Source organism: Bombus pyrosoma, linkage group LG3 (assembly GCF_014825855.1).
Source record: "Bombus pyrosoma isolate SC7728 linkage group LG3, ASM1482585v1, whole genome shotgun sequence".
Lineage (NCBI taxonomy): Eukaryota > Metazoa > Arthropoda > Insecta > Hymenoptera > Apidae > Bombus > Bombus pyrosoma.
In genome coordinates, this window is record NC_057772.1 from 3,388,596 (window position 1) to 3,408,244 (window position 19,649).

The 19,649-nt window shown below is 43.4% G+C and overlaps 1 protein-coding gene and 1 long non-coding RNA gene across 16 annotated transcripts in view; one reads left to right on the forward strand and one right to left on the reverse strand.

Annotated features, from left to right (window-relative positions):
* LOC122565697 overlaps window positions 1-6,480 on the reverse strand; it is an 88,091-nt gene extending 81,611 nt beyond the window's left edge. For both annotated transcript variants that reach the window (XR_006316251.1, XR_006316250.1), the window contains exon 1: window positions 6,348-6,480. This is a non-coding gene — a long non-coding RNA (uncharacterized LOC122565697). The remainder of the gene's footprint in view (window positions 1-6,347) is intronic.
* Window positions 1-19,649, forward strand: part of LOC122565692 (receptor-type guanylate cyclase Gyc76C-like) — a 100,001-nt gene that overhangs the window by 24,065 nt on the left and 56,287 nt on the right. For 10 of the 14 annotated variants that reach the window (XR_006316241.1, XR_006316246.1, XR_006316249.1 and 7 more), the window contains one exon: window positions 17,359-17,478. The gene's annotated coding sequence lies outside the window, so the exon portion shown is untranslated. Of the gene's footprint in view, window positions 1-4,134; window positions 4,495-6,664; window positions 7,136-17,358; window positions 17,479-19,649 lie in introns of those variants that run through there. The other 4 variants (XM_043721923.1, XM_043721920.1, XM_043721925.1 and 1 more) reach the window with 4 other exon arrangements.

Genomic DNA, 19,649 nt, shown 5'->3' on the forward strand with positions numbered 1-19,649 from the left:
CTCGCAGTACACGATGTACCAAAGCACACCGTACGTACAAACGAGATACCCAACAGATGTATTTATACATTATTTATAGCATACGTAACTCGTGCACGGGAATCAACGCGCCATAACGGTATATTCCACGCATTAGCTTAGACAATCAAGAAGGCTCGTGCTTTTTATTCTATATAAGTGTCCTCTCTAGTCAATTTATTTTAATTTTACGCACCGTTCAGTTCTTACGACGCGACCAATCGAATATTCATGCGGCGTTTGCAATAAAAAAGAACGTTTCTACACGAAGTTATCCACGAGACAGTGTAAATTCGATGAAATCGTACGATAACAACGCGAACTATGTTCTTTACTGCCGGCACGTAGTACTTAAGACGATTATTTATGGAGTAATATATACATACATAATATATATATATATATACATATATCATAAACGACCGAAGAGACTCGTTGCTTCAAGTTCTTTCGATAATGCGTATCGTGTAATTAAGGAACCGATCTATCGTAAGCACGGTACGAAAAACATGTGTAAGTTTATTATTCTTCTTGAAATAAAGAAATGATTAATATAAATCGTTTGTCTGACGATAGTATTTAGATCGTTGTCAAAACCGAAGTACACGAATTTCCTTATAAACACAATGGATATCGAGCAAACACACAGAGATTCGAGATAATTTCGCGGTATTGAGCGAGATCTGGTTGTTGCACGTAAGTGCAATGGCATGAAGCGTGTACGAGCGAGCTGGCGCACGAGCACGATGCGTGATGAAACGGCGCCGATAACGCACCAAGATCCATTAAATTATTAGCATTGAAGAAATTAATTGAACGCAAAACGGTGATTGCACGCGTTCTCTTGCATCTGTTGCTGTTTTATCTGCTGCCGCGCGGCTCGCGGATTTGTCGTGAAAAATTGGAAAATATCGATCAAAGTCGACCACGTCTGTGACTACAACGAACGAGCCAAGTAACATCCGCGATTATAAAATTAACCGACGACACGCGGTTTACCAATTGCATCAGTGAAGCGTTTCACCGCGAGGGAAAAGTTCGTAGCCGCGCGGTAACGATCGCGCCGATGAAAGTCCAGTTGCGGTCTTTCAGGGACATTAATCGCTCGCGTACATGCGCATGATTCATTTACGCGGAGAACATCGTCCATAGAGATTCGTTTCGATGTACAGTTAACAGGTTGATGTTAGAAAGTTCCGCTCGAATGGGACAACGATAGGGGAGGCCAGTACGTTTGAATATGCATACCAACGACGTTCCATTCCTTTTTAATAATCTAATGGGTACTGTTACGTTTATTTATATATCGAGCAAGTCGAACTCGACGATCAGTCGTGCCTCCCGATCGCGAAAACTATAACTAATGCCGTTAGTGGCTCGTCAGCTAACTAAACTCTTCGTTACTTTAATTTGCACGTCTCGTTACGTGCGTCTTCGTAACACGTGATCGCGATACGCCACGGTTCTCACTCTCAGCTTAAGTGTGAAACGCTCGTGCAAATACTAGAATGACTTCTGAATTTATTGCGCCATTTACTATTCGCCGTCTTTCGCAAACTTCTTTTTGCTCGATAGAGCAAACGAATAGTAAGCTCGCGGAGAAAATTCTTCCAGTCGTTTCCCCGTTCCCCTTGAAGGCAAACGTGTAAACGACAACGTTTCAACCTTCATATTCCTCAAAACGCTATTTCTATTCTCGTTTACCGGTAACGAGCTCCGAGTCACTCCTTATACTTATAAAGCTTTCCAAAGAGACCAAAGGACGAACCTTTGGTATAATACATACGACGTAGGAATCGAACACCCTGTATAACGAGGCGACTCTTATATACAGAATAGGGTACTATCTTATTTACGGTGAAGTGGTTGTCGGCCAACTTAGAGGAGCGGCCATCATTCAATCAAGCCGGACAATTTAAACAGCCTGATTCACGCAGCGAAATCATTTAATATTTGACGTCAAGCACGATTATCGTATAACGGTGCGTAATGGCCGATTGTTTATACAGGTTGCAAGCGGCGCCGCAATTTTCAAATGGTGTATCTGCCTCCTGAGAACGAGATGTTGTTGAACGTTGTCGGACGGAGCAATGTTGCAAAATGATCCGTCATTAGCGGCGGACACAAGTGACGAGTACAATTACTCTTCAACCATTTACTGCTAATAGGCGAGCAAACCGAAGAAGAGAAAAAGAATTCGTTGCCTCGTACCCTCCCCCTCCTCTATTCAGCTCGTCTCTCCACCCCTTCGTACATCGATAAACCATGCTCGTCGTACAAATTCATGCAAATCCCACGCGCGTATAATTCCCAATTATTCTGTAACCTCGTATTCATTCGCTTAAATATTAATCGCGTCGGCGACGCTGTATTATTTCGACTTCACGCTCGGTCGAACGCGAACGGTCTCTCCGTAGAGCGTACTTTTATTAGGTTCTCCTTCTGCCAGCCTGTGTTTCTATTTATAGACACGGAATTATCTTCATCCGCCGTAGAACAATACGTTCAGAGTGGTAAAAAATTTTGATAGGAGAATGCTAATCTACGCGGTTCATCGTTGTCGTTCTCGAATGAAAAGGAGCGGCTCGATTACCAGCAATTAGATCATCGTTGTCGCGGGTACAGACATACGCGATTAGAAACGAGACAGAAGGAGAGGAGAGATTTGCGATAAAATAAAATTCCAGTTCGGTGCGAAAAGAAGAAGTGAGAAGGAAAGTGACAACTTCGTTCGTAGGAATTTCCTTTACTCGAGCAAAATTTTCAAGTATTGTCCGATTAATATCGAATCTCCCGCTACAGCTCTTCTCTTATACAACGTCATTTATTACACAAGCGAAAAATAGCTAATGGAGAAAATCAATGAACTCTCATTATACGAATCCTTGCTGTACTACGTTCTTTTGTTTCTATAGATTGGCACTTTTCCCATCGTCGTTGTCGTATCTTTTCACAACTTTGCACCAAGTAAAATTTTGTTATAGCGGAAAAAGGACGGACTATTTTATCAAATGAAATCTATCGCATTTTCTTGATAGAAATTCTCCTGTCAACGGGTTAGTCACAATCGGTGTAGCGTGTTGCATCTTTCTACAAGGTACCGCACCTGTGGCTCAAACGACCTGTTGTCCACGCACACGCGGTTACTTTACATAAGATATGCGCAAGCTTAGACCGAGCTGAAAATAAACTCGTCGCGATTCGACACGTTCGATCGTGACGCTACGCTCGTTGTCATTTAACCTGATTTCCATCGGCACGATTCGCGGCTCGCCGACCAAGCCAGCTCGAATGCCTCGCGTGCCTTTTCCGCGATAAATCTCTTCCCTATGATCGCGAAATTATCCGACGATGTCAACGAAACTGGTACAACGAGATCAAAACAAACTCACGTTTCAACAACAGGGAAAAGAAATCATATCCGATCTTTTATAATATACTTCAAAGTATACTCGACCAACATCTCCCGATAACAAATTGTTCGATATTTTTTTTATCAAAACACGACAACATCTATATCTATCGTGTAAAACGTACGATCTTTCGTCAATTTGCTTTTTAATTATCATCGAATTAATCCTAAATGAGAATCGCGTTTGACGGAACAACGGAGACCAATCCACGAAAAGAAACGCGGTGCGAATAGTAGACAGATTTCTACCTTGATAGTGTTCCCTTACTGACTCATACACACCATCGATCAACTAACTATTTTCGATAAAAACCCGAACAGAGTGAGGTGTTCGGATGGATTTTTGAGTTAAGCATATTCAGATGCTCGTAACTGATGCATTTGAATATGTATATATATATATATGTATATATAATTAGTATAAACACTTTACATACATTCATAACGACCATAACAGCATCCTTTTTACTTTCCATGAAAAGAATCCTTCTGAAATCAGGTTGTTTGAACTGAATCAACTTGAACTCGAGTAACTTGAACAGTTCGAACGAGACTTAAAAGTAGAAGAGCGATGAAATGTCAGGAAATAAGCTTGAGACAACGTGGGAGAAAAAAATGTTGCTGCTGGCGACGGAGGCCGCAAAAGTTACACGCTCTCTGTGCACGCTAGATTGTACGCGCCGAGCGGCGAGTGTTGACACTCACGGGGAAAAAGATAAGATAGCAACTGTTTTACCAGCCAATCGCCGCTTCTGTGCGTCGTCGTCTACGTCACTGTTGCTAACTGTGGTTGTGTACACAAGTACACAGGTCTGTATTCGATTGAGATTTCTGCTTTCCGAATAGTGCGATCTCTGGCTGAGAACGTCGCGAAAACAAGGCGCATCGGTCAAACACTCGTTCGAAAGAAGAATTCCACTGACCGACCATAAACGATCGGCCCGAACGGTGAAATCCAAAATCGTGTTACCTCGCGGCACAGGGCGGAAAGAATTTTATCGCGAGTGCAGAAAGTGACGCTGCAACATTGGAAAATTTATAGGAAGATAGCAGGAGGAAGAGAGGTACAAACGAACTCGGCCGAGAAATTAATTGAACGAGATAGGGGGACGGTCTGTTGCTTCAAGAAGGAGGCATGACCATCTTTCGCGCGAGAATCTTTTACTTTGACCACTATAGTCCGACTTCGAACAGAAACTAAGTCGTATAGAGAAACATTTATTACCATAAATTAGATAAACACAGGAGATCTCTACGAGAGAATTTCCAATTGGTATAAATTCAGTTGGGGAAAAAGGAAAAGATAGAAAATCTAGTTAAATTGGAGACAAGAAGCTATCTATCGAAACTTGTATGTTTTGATATCTCGTTTATCGGACGCTACTTTCTCTGCAACGTAACGCATTGCATTATCGTTCGTATTTACGCGCATACAGCAGAGCACGTGCATTAACAGTGTACGCGCGTAATAAAGGCATTCGTGCGCTACGCTATTACATCCTACGTTAATGTACGAACAATCGTAAGTTAGCATGTTCACGGTATGCACTTGTGCTCGTTGGAAATGTTGCATACTGATACATAATAATAAGTACTAGAAAATTATGGCAATTAACTTGCGACCAGTCGATTAACCGTTGAAAAACGTTGACATTCCTTGTCTGGTAGAAAAAAGGAAAAGAGAGAGAAGAAAGGAAATTCGTATGGTAGAACGATTACAGTAGCGAGAAAATATGGTAGGTATGCATTCCGTGCTGATAAAACGCGCAGCTTTCACTATCAATCGCGGTTACAGTACGTAACCAGAAACCAAAGTGTCGGAGGAAATAAGTAAATACCACTAGGCCTCTTAACTTCGTCTTATAAACAAGATTACTTCCAGCCGACTACAGATTTGCAAACAATTAGAGTGTAAACTACATCTTCGATGCGTTGTTTCTCGCAACCTGTTGCACGCCACGAGCCTCGAAATTTTATACGGCTATTTTATTAAAAAAAAAAAAAAAAAAAAAACTGATAGTCATAAGCAAAGAAATGCTAATTCAAAACGGTAGCATTTGTTCGAACAAAGAAATTATATTTTCGAGATGGTTAAGAACTGTGCGAGTCGTAAAACTGTGCGTAAATTATAGTCCCCTCCTTGTGCGATCTTTGATTTATCAGTTTTATTTCATTCGAAAGCATTTTACGACTGGAAGGAAAGAAAGACACATAAATACATAAAAGTGCAGAATAGCAAGACGAATGTGATGATAACCGCGTGGTCGCGATAACGGCAAACTTTTGGCTTTCTAAAAATATCCTTAGCTCATTGCAAACTAATGACGAAATATCTACTCCTCTGTACCTCGTGTCGTCACCTAAACTCGCCTGTGATATAATTCATTTGACCCGGTGTGGCATTTTATTTGCTAACTAGATATCGTTGATGAAACTCGGCGCTCGATTTTTGCGGACGCTAGAGTTATAAAATATGTATCTTGTTTCTTACGAATCATACATGTATAATATTATTGAAATATAATTGTAATAATTTTATATGGAAATTTCGAGGAAACTTCAATTTTCGCTAATAAAATATTATGATATCATAAAACAAGTGATAATTGAAACTTTGAGGATTAGATTCGATTCGAACGGAAACGAACAATTTTAAGACAGTTACAACGCCTTCTACATGCACAAAAAAAGTTCACTTTCGACAGAGTTAGAGACATCTATTTAAGGGGAATATATCTTCCCGCCATAATCAGCGAGCTTTGATTAGCCTAAAAAGCGTTCCGATAACGTAATCAAGATGTAACAACGTGAACGCATTCGAATCTCACGAATTCGATGAAAATGACATTAATATTTAGTAGGCCGTTGTGATTTCCAAATACGTACAAATTATCAGCTATAGTAAACATACGCTTACATTGATCCGCGTTCAGTCGGATCACGCTCGGCCTTGATAGTTGCTTGACATCGGTGACTCGAGCGAGTACCATTGACTTCTGCTCGAGGGCTATAAAATTCCAAGACACGTATCACACTTGTTCACCCACATCCGCGTCGATTTCGCGGTAATTTTAACGAGAAAAGCGAAAATTGTCGGCGAGTTTTTCGAAGATTCGGCGTACGGCCGATCTCGATCGGAGCGCCGTTCTGGTGCTGCCACCTGCACGCCATACGGCGACACTAGACCCCTTCGGAATCATGTGTTCGTTCAGTATATTGCGGCCTCTGCTTGCGTACGGTTGTTTATAAGAGTATGACGATTGGCTGTCTCGGTGGCGCGTTTCGTCTTCGTAAAACGAATCCGTGATTTCGTTGTGGATCGTGGATCGCGCGTATACCGATATAGCGTGTGGTGTTCGACGTTTCGTTTGCTGCGGGCAGTGCACGTATTTACACCACGTTCCGTGGAAAAAGGGCAAGGAAAAAAGACGAAAAAGAAAAACTTGGCGGATAGAAGTGCGTCGTCTTCGCGCCAGTAAAGGCGTCCTTCCGCGTTCTCTCGTACGTAGACGAGCCGCGCGGCCAATCGTGCGAGTGGAGTGATTTTATTTTCCAACGAGTAGTGTCTGACGAAGGACGGAAATAACTGTTAAGTGAAGTTCCTCGACTTTTCGCGATCGGTGAACGAAAGACCCGCAGGGATGACGAGGTAGCCCCCCATCCGCAGGATTGGATTACCATGCTGGACACGGCCACGAGTCGCAGGTAACAGAGAACCGTGTGCGCCCCGTGTGAAGACTCCCCACTCGCAGCTTCTTTCTCTTATCCTCTTCTTTCCTTACTTTCTTCGCTTCTCACTCTTGTCTCCTCTGTTTCTCATTCGGTACACACGTTGTTTTCTCTCTCTCGTAATCACGAGAGAGAACCGGCGGGAATAGTGGTGCGATACGCGGTACACACGGGCGAATAGGACGGTTTCTAGCAGGCATTCGCTAGAGTAAACGATTGGATAAGCGCCAGCTGCTCAAAGGAAATTCCTTTGACAAAAATTCTCGAGTGTCACTCGATCTATACGCGCGCGTGTAGCAGCACGATGGTTTAATGACAATACCGACGGTTCAACGATGATTATATTATGATATATACACATATATATGTGTGTGTGTGTGTGTGTGTGTATATATATATAATGGATTCATTTTCTGGTAGTCTCTTTACTTCTACGGAAAGGTGGAATACTTAACGATAAGAAGGGCGCGTGTCAAATCTCTTATTCATGAGCATTATATACGTATTATATGCTCATGAATAATACTACATAGAGGAAGTGATAGCGCGTGCGAGGCCCCCTGACGCGGGTAAAGTGCATCGCGGCTGCTGCGACGACGTGTATAACGCGACAACGAATTTTTATGGAAGGCTGACACGCGCCTTGTGATGGAAATCTAAAATTTCTTTGTGCTCCCGGGCTCGCCATATATTTCCGGAACGTGTATACATCGTGTTGACGCGTCTCTTCTACGTCAAACGTTCGTTCAGGAAATGAGCTAGCAAACGATTCGTGATTACGTTGTACAGTCTGACTACTAGTATTTTCGTTCTGTCGTGTACAAATACGTGTATGTTACCACATATATGCACGTATAATACCACATGTATGCACGTTTAGGAATGCTGATTAATCGCATAGCGGTAAAAAGCTTCAGCAGAAAAAACATTTTAGAATAGATATATATGTATACGCGTGCTCGTATTGGAAGGGTTCGATGTAGTATTTGCTCTCTCTCTCTCTCTCTCTCTCTCTCTCTCTTCCCCTCCTCTCTCTTTCTCTCTCGTAATCAGCGTATCGAAACAACGTATTTTCGTCGCTTGGCTCTGATACACGAATCTCTGACGTATAAGAGCAAACGAAATCAAGTTGCGGCTGCGACGACGCCGCGGAACTTGAGAAATATACTAGAGCGACAACGTCTGATGTATCGCGTCCCAGGGTCCACCGTATTCTAACCGTTAACAGTTTACTTAACGTGCAGATAAGAGAGAACGTAGAGGAAAATTTCCATCGAGGCTTTCCGCGTTTCAACCCGCTTCGTTTCTTCGTGCACGGTATATCATATATATATAAATCTACTCTTGAATCAGTTCTGGTCTAGTATGTAACACAGGTGACATCGGTTTGTTGACTGTTTCTCGTTCGTCGAAGAGGATTCGAGGAAGATTAATATTTTTTCGAATTCACACGTGGCGTCGCTACGACCGAGCTGAGTCATAGTCGTCGGTACTTTCGGACGTCAAAAAATTTCATTCGGTTGGTTATCGCTGTTTGCGCATGGTTTTAGACGACAATTTTATAGGAGTTAATGAAAATGTAAACAGTGCATGTTACACGATCCTAAACGATATCGCGAGCGTCTCGAAACGTAATTTGTGCCCCAATAAATCTTGAACTTACGTACAATGTATATCGACGCGATCTCGTTCCCGTAATGGGACCGTGAAATATGGAATCGAAAAATATGTAGGTCGATTACCGACTTTTCTGCGTCGGTAAATTCGCGTGTATTTTCTCGTTCGATCGTGTGTTCTACTAGGCGTGGATAAGAAACGATTTTAGCAAACGGAATAAATTCATGATACGAATACGAAAACGAGAGAATCTCGGTGTCATGTTTTCTCCCGTTCGATCAGCTTCGTGGACGCTGGTAATTCGAGAAAATAAAATTCGCTTGGAAGCTACGGAGCAAAGGTTGCCACGATAAATATTGTCCAGGAGAGATGCTCGCCGTTGTCGGCAACCAAACAATAGCTTTTCATCGTACGCCGTTCAAAAGCGACTCGGTGGAACGACCGTACCAGCACAGACGTTTAATGAACTTAATTATTCCGAATGTCGATGCTTAACCTCTTTGTTGACCGCTATACCACTGTTAAGCTGCAACATTGTTAGACCTCTCAAACAGGTGGCCCTGCTAGCTCAACCTCAACTTATTGCTACACGCGTTTCCACATCGAACAAATCTTACTTCTTTATTTTCTTTTTAATAAAATTACTCGGTTATGCGAAAAGAAACCGGGCCTTGAAAATGTTCTGTATTTTCCGCGCTCGGTTCTCCACCGTCGTTACGCTTGATTAATGTTCCGTGCATTTACATTTCATTTAATGCAAAATCGCTTTTACCGCCGAATTACTTTTTACTTTTTGCATAGCAATATCCGTACATGAGTGTATGGTCATGTTGCGAAGCAAATTGAATAAGAGAAGAGCTTTAAAGAGAGAAGGAGGAAAGGAAAATAGGACGCGTGTAGTTGGAGACCGGAGACGGGAATGAGTCCAGAAGAGAAACAGTTGCGCTTAACGAAGGAGGATTAAAACCGGCGAGACACCTGTAAAAATCCTATCTACAACTCTATTCAAGTAGCTCACCATCTCGGTTAACTTTGCTCGCTCGACTTCATCGTGATACGAAGTAACCACACGGTTCACGCGAAAACGTGAAACAACATGTGGCGCGTAACAGCGCGAGCAACAACTCGTCGCTGCGTGCGTTACGCTGCGCTCTCTGGTGTGCGCTCCGCGTGCCTACTCGATATTTTATAATGGGTCTTCCGATAAAAATGCCACTTGTCAGGCCGCGACTGTTTTGCATAATTTCAGTTCAGGATACACGCGCGTAAATTGCGAGCACAGGCAATAAATCTTGAGAGAAACCGCTACGCTTCAGACCCGTGCCTTCTCTTTCTCTCTCTCTCTCTGTCTCACTCTCTCTCTCTCACTCTCTCTCTCTCTCTCTCTCACTCTCTTTCTCGTTAGCTTCTGGTCTCCCTTTATATCTCGATAGACGAGATAGTGGCGCGATGCAGATGTATGATGTCCGATATATCTAATGGCAATTAATGCGAGCAGTTTAATATCATCGCACCGCATTTGTATCCACCGGAGATATCCGTTCCATCCTGCTATTCTCTGTACTCACGGGCATAAGTAGTTCATGAAAATATTCGAACACTTACAGAAACTGTGTACGAATATATGATGAGTGTTGTACATTTTTCTAATTTCAGTTTAAACTTAAGTCTAAATTAACAAATTGTAACGAGACTCGATTGTCGCGGTTGTATTGGTAAAGTTTGAAACGAATCTGAAAGTGTATACAGAAAGTACAAGATATTCATAAGAACATTTCGTTATTTATAAGAGTTGTTTACAAATGGGATAGAACTTATCTATAATTCTATGATTAGCTCCTAGCGAGGATTATACATAATTCCAAATATATATATATATAACGACTAATCATATCTAACGTGACAGCAGAATTGAAAATTTCTAAAAATTAAAGTTGATTAGTTTAACTTCCAACTGGCTCATAATCGCCGATCATATAACAGATCTCGATCTATAACGAAGAAAGAAAGAAACGAAATCGCCACGGCGAGACATTGATTAACCTGACAGATTGACATAGATAATTCTATCTCATACATAATAAAAAAAAATAGAATCGATTCCGTGTTTCTGGTTGAACTGAAATCTTATTGTATGCGAGTGGAGCGCGCGTACGAGTACGCACGGCCACGATTCGAGCGTGGAAAAAAAAACGTGCTTTCTAATTAATCAGTTAAGCTAAGTATTCGCCGTGCTTAATGGGCGTAATTAGCGCTATATGCTTCGCGCGAGCACTGAAATTACGCGATTGACCTGTGCCAGTCCGTTCGGGAGAAATTAATAAAACGTAGAATGAGCTAAGCAGTCATGATTGCACAGTTTTTACGAATCTTTCGGAGTAGCCAGTTCCTACGCGATACCAGCGTTTTTTCGCTGACTTTTAACCCTTGGCCGATTCAACGGGATAAGAGGGATTCGATGTTCTTTCCAAGTTACATGTAATCGGTTGCTACTTATCTCGTTCTATGTATAACTTAATTATTCACTGTAGAACACGACGATACGTTGTATCTCATTTGAAGAGTTTATCGATGGCAAAAGTAGCCCGTGAACCGAAAGCTTTATGGAAAATGGAATTTTATCGCTATCAAAGTCGAAGTCGTGGCTGGTTATGCAATACCAAAGTCACTTAATGTTCGCACGTTTTGTTTACACTGTGTGTAACGCAGGTATGTAAAACACAAACGAAATCCATAATGTAATTCGACTCTATCCTTCCAAAGCATTACACGAAATAATGCACAAGCTGACGAAAATATTTGGACATTTTATCATAGACGGATTTTATATTTATATAAATACTATACGTGTTATGTAAAACGTTTTGGAATTTTTAATAAACCAAGGTTACATTGGTCAAGCTTGAAACCAATCTAAAAAAACGTATAGGAATTACAAAATATTTATCGCAAAGTGTTAGTGAAATTTCAAAATAATATATATTCGTAAAAGATATCTACGCGTGTTCGAATACTTTCGTAAGTCTATGTATATCCAATTTATAAGAAATGTCCTTGATTTAAGATTTGTATAAAATATTTAGAATGTCGTATCAAAATAAAAAAAGGCAAAAATACGAGAAAAATTCCATAATTGCTCGTTCGATGATTTTCTACGAGTGAAAATTCCATTGATACCGTTCTCTCTAATTAAGTCGTCATGCAAAACAGCCGATGGAATGCCGCGATATTGTTGGAAACGTAACGCTGAAAATTCATGGCCTGAGATTAATAAATATTCCCGATTCCGCGAGCACGGTTACTTTTCGATGTTACAACGACACGTGGTGTCTTTAATTTTCGGTTCAACGGCTTGCGTGATCCGAGGAATATCAAAAGCGCTGCTGTGTGTTGTACGGCATAAGGGTGGTTGAGTAATGACTAACGAGTAATGCGCCGACATAAGTAAGCATTAAGTAACGAGTGGCACTCACACGTGCGCGCGTGGTCAGCACACACTAGCGAGGACGGTGTACGGGTCCGCAGTGTGTACACGAGAGATTACGAGCACGGTTGTCTCGGTTGATCATGATGTTCCTTTCATTCAGGCCCCGATTAACGATCTGCAGATGTATTTAACGAGTCTAAAAGCGGCACACTGTGGTTTACCGAGCCGCTCTCGACCGCTTCGACCCCTCGAGCGTCTCTTTTCGTTGATCGAGCGAAGATGATTTCCCGAAATGGCCACAACAATGCAAACCCCATTCTTTTTCTTAATTCACAATTTATCACGGATCCTAAATCAATGCAAATGCCGACGATATCGCGTTTACACGCACGACGCACTGAATCGCATTTATTAAGATTAAAGGGTCGTTGAAACAAAACGAATTTCCACCGTTGAAACGAAACGAAACGTGATAGGATTCGAGATTAATCGTAGTGATTATTCGATAAGTTTGGCAAACGTCCAAACGTGTACCGTCGAACGCTTCTCTTTGCTTGGGTAGAAAAACTCGCCGTGAAGGTGGAGGTTGAGCTTAGGGAAGAAGAAGCAGAAGGGGAGAGACAAAAGCAAAGTGGGAAGATCGGCGGTATCGGCAGCGATCGCCTTGCTAGCCTGGAAATCCAGTTACTCCAGCAGGGGCCTCGAGACAATGCGCAGAGAGCAACCCGTGCAATGCCGCCTCGGGAGAGCTGGTTGGGTGAGCGCGACGAAAATAACTCCGGCAGGAGAATATTACGGCACTTTGCAATGAGGAGAGACCAATGAAAAGAGAAGAGCGGCCACGCAACGTACGAGCAAGGAAGAAAGACAAAGAAGCAAGTTAGGCGGACGAGGAGAGGAACACGGATGAAAGAAAGAACGAGATACAAGACCGGAGAAAAAGAAGAAAAAGAAGGAGGGGATGATAGAAGGGGAGGGGGAGAGTGGAGACAGAGAGAACGGAGAATCGCGTGTGCGTATATGTGTATGTGTGTGGTGCATACGTGATAAGGAAAGACGAGGAAGAGTGACGAGAGCGAGAGAGGAGAGAAGATAGATCGTCGCACGAATCGACTCATGGCGAACCATTCGAAACGAGCGACCGGCGGTCGTCTTCTTTTGGTCCGTGACGCGATTGGCCGATCGGCCAATGACTGGTTCTCTCGGCACTGGACACTGGACTATGTGCACTGCGTGCAGCAGCAGCAGCACCAGCCGCCCCTCTTCGCCGCCTCGAGTGCGCTCGCGACTCGTGTACAGTGCACTTCATTGACGGCCGCAAAACTGGTCCACTGCGAGTCGCATAAAACTCCGTTAGAACCAGTTCCATGCGAAACGGTCTTAAAACCCCCAATCCGTGATTCCCTCGTCCCCAGGGGTTTTCCTATCAAACGAGAAATTTATGAAAGAAATCGTCCTCTTCGTTATTTCTCTTTCTTAATGGAAACGAATGCGAAAAATCGAAGATCCTCTAACTAATTAGCGGATATGAAATTGAGCGCGAAGTTCGAAAGAACTAGATCGAGACGCGAATCGCTTTTAGAAACGATATTTCGCATATGGTTCGAACTTCTGGACGCGGGTCTTGCATCATGACGGATAATTCGTAATGATCGGCTGTGCGCGCGTTAAACATACTTCTTTTTTCTCTCTTTCACGTACGTATGTACCATTTAACTTCCACGAATACCGGGAAATTCTGGCGCTGCCAGTATGTCTGCCAGTGCGATCGGTGGAATCCGAGCTTTCACGGAACGTTCCGAACGGCCCCGATTCCTCGAGTTTGCTGGACGCGCGCGGCGTGCGCGCGAGGCCAGTCCTATAAAACCGTAAACGTCGATTACGCAATGATGTAATATAATAATGGATATTGTCTCGGCAATGGAGATTCCGACAGATAGAGTTTCTTATTGCTTCGGTGAAACACGCTCACAATTGATACTCGGCCGGAGACGTATGTCAGTCATGCTACATATACTTTGATTTCTGCGCTCTTTTTTCTGGCTGCGCGGGCGCATGCGCGCGTGCTCCTATTCGTGCGAGATACATGGTGGAACCAATTTACTTTTTGCCGGTGTATAATGAAACCGCTGATGGTTATGTTTGGTAATAATTGGGTAACAAAAGCGAGCGTAGTAAAAATGGAAATTGGCGCTACAAGGTAGTAGGATAATGCAGCAATTAAAGTAAGGTAACAGCAACGTGTATTTTTATTACGCATTATGCAACCCTGTGCTTCTGGTTAATTCTAGCTGACGGGACATCGTCCTGAATATCGTCTGCAATACCCAAACTCGGCTCATCTCGTGTTTGTTTCGAGCCACTTTAACACGGTCTTAAAATTTCGTTGGCGCATATTTCGAAGATGTTGTAAAAATTGTAATTGGACCTACTATAGAGTCGCTATAATGTCAGAAGCCAATTAGACAAAATGGCGTGCCCTTTCGAGGAGCGAACTGTTCTTAAGATTCGTGGGTTATTTAAAAAGTAAAAAGGTAATCAATAGAAGAAGAAGATCGCAGTTTGTCGAGATCTCATAAAGATATGCTTATTCATCCTAATGGTAGGTTGTCGACATGGACACGCCTCTATCAAAGTCGTCGGTATCTACAAAGAGGCTCTTCGAGATTTTCTTTCCGTTCCCACCATTCTGCGGCTGACGAGCAATTCTCCCCCTTGTCCCTCCCGTTCGTTCCACTCTGCGTTCGTGAAACGAAGAGGACAGGCTATCAGTAGCAGTAGTAGCAGCCGGGGCCGGGGCACCTCTAATATTTCACGGAAGCCAGCTACGCGGTTTGTCGATGTTATCGCGTTCGCGATGCCGAAGGAGCCGATTTTAACCGATACCTTTTTGTTACACCTCAGCCTCGCATTAAAATAAATATCCTCCAATGGAATAGAGCGAGAAAGTTGGAGACAGAGGGATGCTGGAGTAAGCAAAAGGAGGAGGGAGAGGGGGAGATCAACGACCAAGCGGTGGGAGATCATGAACGAGGAGGAAATAGCAGAAGAAGGGAAGGAGAGGGCAAAAAAGGAGAAAAATGCCCGGGAGGGAAAAAGGAAGAGGAAGAGACGAAGAAGAAAAGTGGCGAACCGGCTGGCCGCAACGAACTTGAAGTAAACCAAACCTACCGGTCCTACCGCTCGCGCTACCACTACCACCTACCGAACTATTACCTACAGCAGGTCTATATCTGGACTCTGCCTCGTCTCCCTTATCCGATGCATCGCATCGTGTGCCAGAATAGTGAAATCACCTACGTTCTATACCTTTCACGAGGCTATGTGGGTGTTCCGTACTCATCGCGATGCTCATTCAGTCGAAACTCGATTCCTTTTGGGATCGAAGCATGACCGCTACGATCCTCGTTCCTCTCCTACAGAACGATTAAATTCTAATTTCTCTATCGTGAATTAAGGACTTAGGAAGAAAGAATCTAGAAATAGATCCCAACAATGAGCTGGCTCCGTTTGAGCTGTTTAAAATAAGGGATCGGTATTATTTAAGAAAATAAGCATGAATGCGTCTGAATGCAAGCAAAGGTCCAAAGGAGGCAACTTCCTGGCCCCGAACAATGGAGACCCGCGTTAAGCATAGTTGGGCCTTGATCTGTTAGCTCTAGACATCTCCGAGACTGTCTGATGCTGGGTCCAGTTTTTATCGAAGCCTGACTGCTCGTAGAAGATGGAACTAACCGTCGCCTCAACCTGTTCTAATTCTACGCTAAATCGAAGCTGCGTGTATTATCATATCTACGTTCTTGTAATTCCGATATCGACGAGCCCGCTTATCGCGCAGCTTCGATACACGTAGTCTATCGACACGGTTCTTATTCCCAGATTACCTCTTTGATCCGCGTGTAAATCGAAGATGCAATTGAGCGCAGCTTTTTCCGAGGGCCGCGTGGCGACGCAGCTGCCTACTACCGCTCTAATTAATACATGATCCTCATTCGCGGCGTTATATAAACCGTGCACGAACACGGGAATATGAAAGGCAGGAAGAGCGAGTAAAAAGGACGAAAAAGAGAGAAAAGAGGTGAGAGCAGAAAGAAGTATGGCATGAAAAGGAGAGAGGAACGTGTGGCCGTGAGCGCGCTTTTGCGTGAATCAATCGATTAAAATCGTCGACGTGCCAACAGCTGACATAATCCGGCACGTATGGGTCAGCCGATTAGAAATCCGTAAGTGTCGCCTTAATTGACGCGATTACATTTACGAGCCCCGCCGTCAACATGACCGCTCTTAAATGAACGTGACACGCGCCAGCCAGGTGTGTGTTTTCCAACTCGAGAACGCAAGCAGAATTACGCGTTCCACGTTCGACCGACAGAGAGTTCCGGAACGATTGGCTACGTGCTTTTTGCGCTTTGTTGATCGACCATTCGGAGAATATGTAGTTAGAGGAATTTGTAGGTTGTGTAGTAGTTATGGATGAACAACTAATGCTCTTAGTCGAAGTTGAACGTTTCTTTTTATAGCCACGCCGGAGATAAGGATGCGACGAGGAATTCGATTGGAATTCGCTTTTTGTGAGACACTTCTATGTTAGATCCATTTGTTTATCATTCGAAAGACTCGAGCGACTCGAGGAACTAGGTTCGACAAAAGTCTACTTAGTAACGTGTAGTCTTTGCGGCTGTAGAGAACGTTGCGGTTAATTTAAGAACGATATTGAATGATAATTGAGAAATTAACATATCTGTCGTCCCGTTGGTATGTCGTTGCGTGTTACACTTGAATAGTGGCTCTTGTGATAATTTCCTCGTGACGAGTTTCCCGATCGTTGCCTATGTAAGTTATTCAGTGCATGTATATTTATTCAATACTTGGTTTTATAATGCTGTTAAATATGTATCTTTTGTAACTTATTTATCTTATGCGAATGAAATACGTACTAATTCCTCGACTGTTGTAACAAATATTAACTTTAGGAAGAAGAAATTTGTCGAAGTAGCTCGTTATCGATCGAAGAATCGACTCCAAATCATCGTAGTCTCATCGACAGATTTTTTTCTTTTTTTCTCCTTATTTAACGATTACTCCATGCAAATCCAATGTGAAGATAAAAGGAAAGATCAAATAAAACAAGGATCGTCTTATCATTGTCTTGCAGGTGGCTGTCAGAAGTTCAGGCTGAAAGCGCGAAGAGTATCGATTGGCAGCAGCATGCTTTCAATATAGCGTTCGAGTATCGACGATCTTCTCCCTGAAGTTACTCTGCCATGTTGCTTAGGTAAGATTAACGAAGTGATTTTTCCCTGAACAACACGTCCAGCAACACGTGTAAACGACCTCGTCTGAAACGTCGATGAGAAGCTGTAGTTTATCATTATCGTGGTAACTGAGACAAGCGCGCCTATGTACTCTACATTTTTCTTTCCTGCGCTACTCTTCCCGCCTCGTATCTCAACGTGAACGAAGACGATGATGAAGAAGGGTGTTAGCCATTTGAATCGTTGCAACTATAGAGAGTCGCGCGATTCAATATCGCGAGGAACGACACTGCGACAGATATTCTAAATGCGTGTTATCGTTTGTTGGCGTACTATTTTAACGTGTTATCTTGGTCCACGTCCGCCATGGAACCGCAAACACACCCGTTCGCTCTCTCCGCATGCAGCTTTCAGCCGAGTACGCTTGAACCCGCGACGCGCGAGTTCCGCCAGCGCTGCTGTATTGGTACGCGAATGCGACAAACACACGCTTAATTCGCTCGGAACGAGTGCGATTGATATTCAGATGCAAACAGGGCAGGAGACACGAGACCGAAGCAACGTTAAACGTCGCTTTCATTAGAATTAATCGCCGTGAATTTCGTTTAATTTGAACGTAAGGCTTGATCTTTGATGTGGAATCTCTGGTCGTGGTACAGAATAACGGAGAGATTAAACGATCGTAAGTTTCGAGGTTTGAGTAAGATGTTAAATTATGGTAATTACAGCTAATCGTAAGAATTATTTGTAATTATGGAAATTTGCCTATGGTGGAATTATTTCTTATTCGATTGTCTTCGCGCTGCGGATTTATCAGTTCTTCGTAAAATACGATTTCTAAATTGCCGATTACACATATTACTTTATAGTACTTTTGCGTCACCCTGTATTGCAACGTGCTTCTCGGAACAACGATTAAATCGTTAAACAACCGCGGTTACATCTCCCTATTTACAATAATCGTATTAAAGTTACATATATACGACTCGAGTTTCGCGAAGCCATTACTCATTTTTCCCTTTCAAGTTTTTCCGCGGGCAAATATCGCGGGTCACCGCTGAAACTCACGTGGCCGGCAACGTGATAAAAAATCCGAATGTTAGGCTCGTTATGTCGTTACGGCAATCGTTAAACGCAACTGTAAGCGTGGCAATTGCGCCATTCTAGACGAAAGGTTACGGTCAACAGGAGATTTAAGGTGATCGAACTTGGCCAGTTGCCGAAATAATCTTCCTTTCTTACGGTCGACATTGACAAACGAAAAGCGCGCCATGGAATCGCGAAATCGCGCGAGGAACGCGTGTTTTCGCGCGATCGTCGCAAACTAGCGCGCGTCGTGTAGGTTCGTGCGACGAGGTACGAAGGGCCTGGCGGCGATAAAACCAGTCACGAACATTGTACGCGGGGAAAACATACGATAGCTACTTCTGCAGAATTCTGTCGTACGCGGTTGTATGGTACGCGTGTGTGTACTCGTGTGCGTGCATTACACGGAAGCACGGAACAATGCGGTGCCATTCATGGTAAAAGAAGAAGCGGTTGAATCACCCGCCCGCTCGGATTCTACAGGCTTATTCAAACGACAAGCTCCCGGAATAATCGAACGAGCCGTCCGTAGATCGCGATACGAGATTCCTCTGATCTGCCGTACTCCTCCATGCTTCGATAAATTCTCTTTCGCTTTGAGCCGCCTCGCTCGTAGATTAGATAGCTCCATTTCACGGATGCTATAAGCCTGTTAGAAGATTGGTAGGTTTCCAGACGCGTAATTGTAGCCACGCAGAAGGCGTTAACCCTGTGGAATCGTAACGATACCAATTCCGGAGCGAATACGAATTTATATGTAGAAACGTCAGCTTGTAATTACGGGCAGGTAAGCGCGCCAATCGGAAAGCGAGAGAGAGAGAGAGAGAGAGAGAGAGAGAGAAAGGGTGAGAGGAAGGGGTTCTCGGTGGAATTTACAGAATTATAGCAATTTATACCGGTGGCACGCGCGCTCTCCTCGCGCCTGCATAACGATACGTGTCCGCGTCCCGACTGATTTACAACGTTGTTGAATAATTATTTAGTGAAACGTTGCTCGTGTACGCGATTTCCCCCGTGAGTACAAGCCGACGATTTCCTATTACCTATCCCGATGAAATATCGCGTCTCTGTTAGGCCCGCGAGGAAACTGCGAAATCGTGTGTAT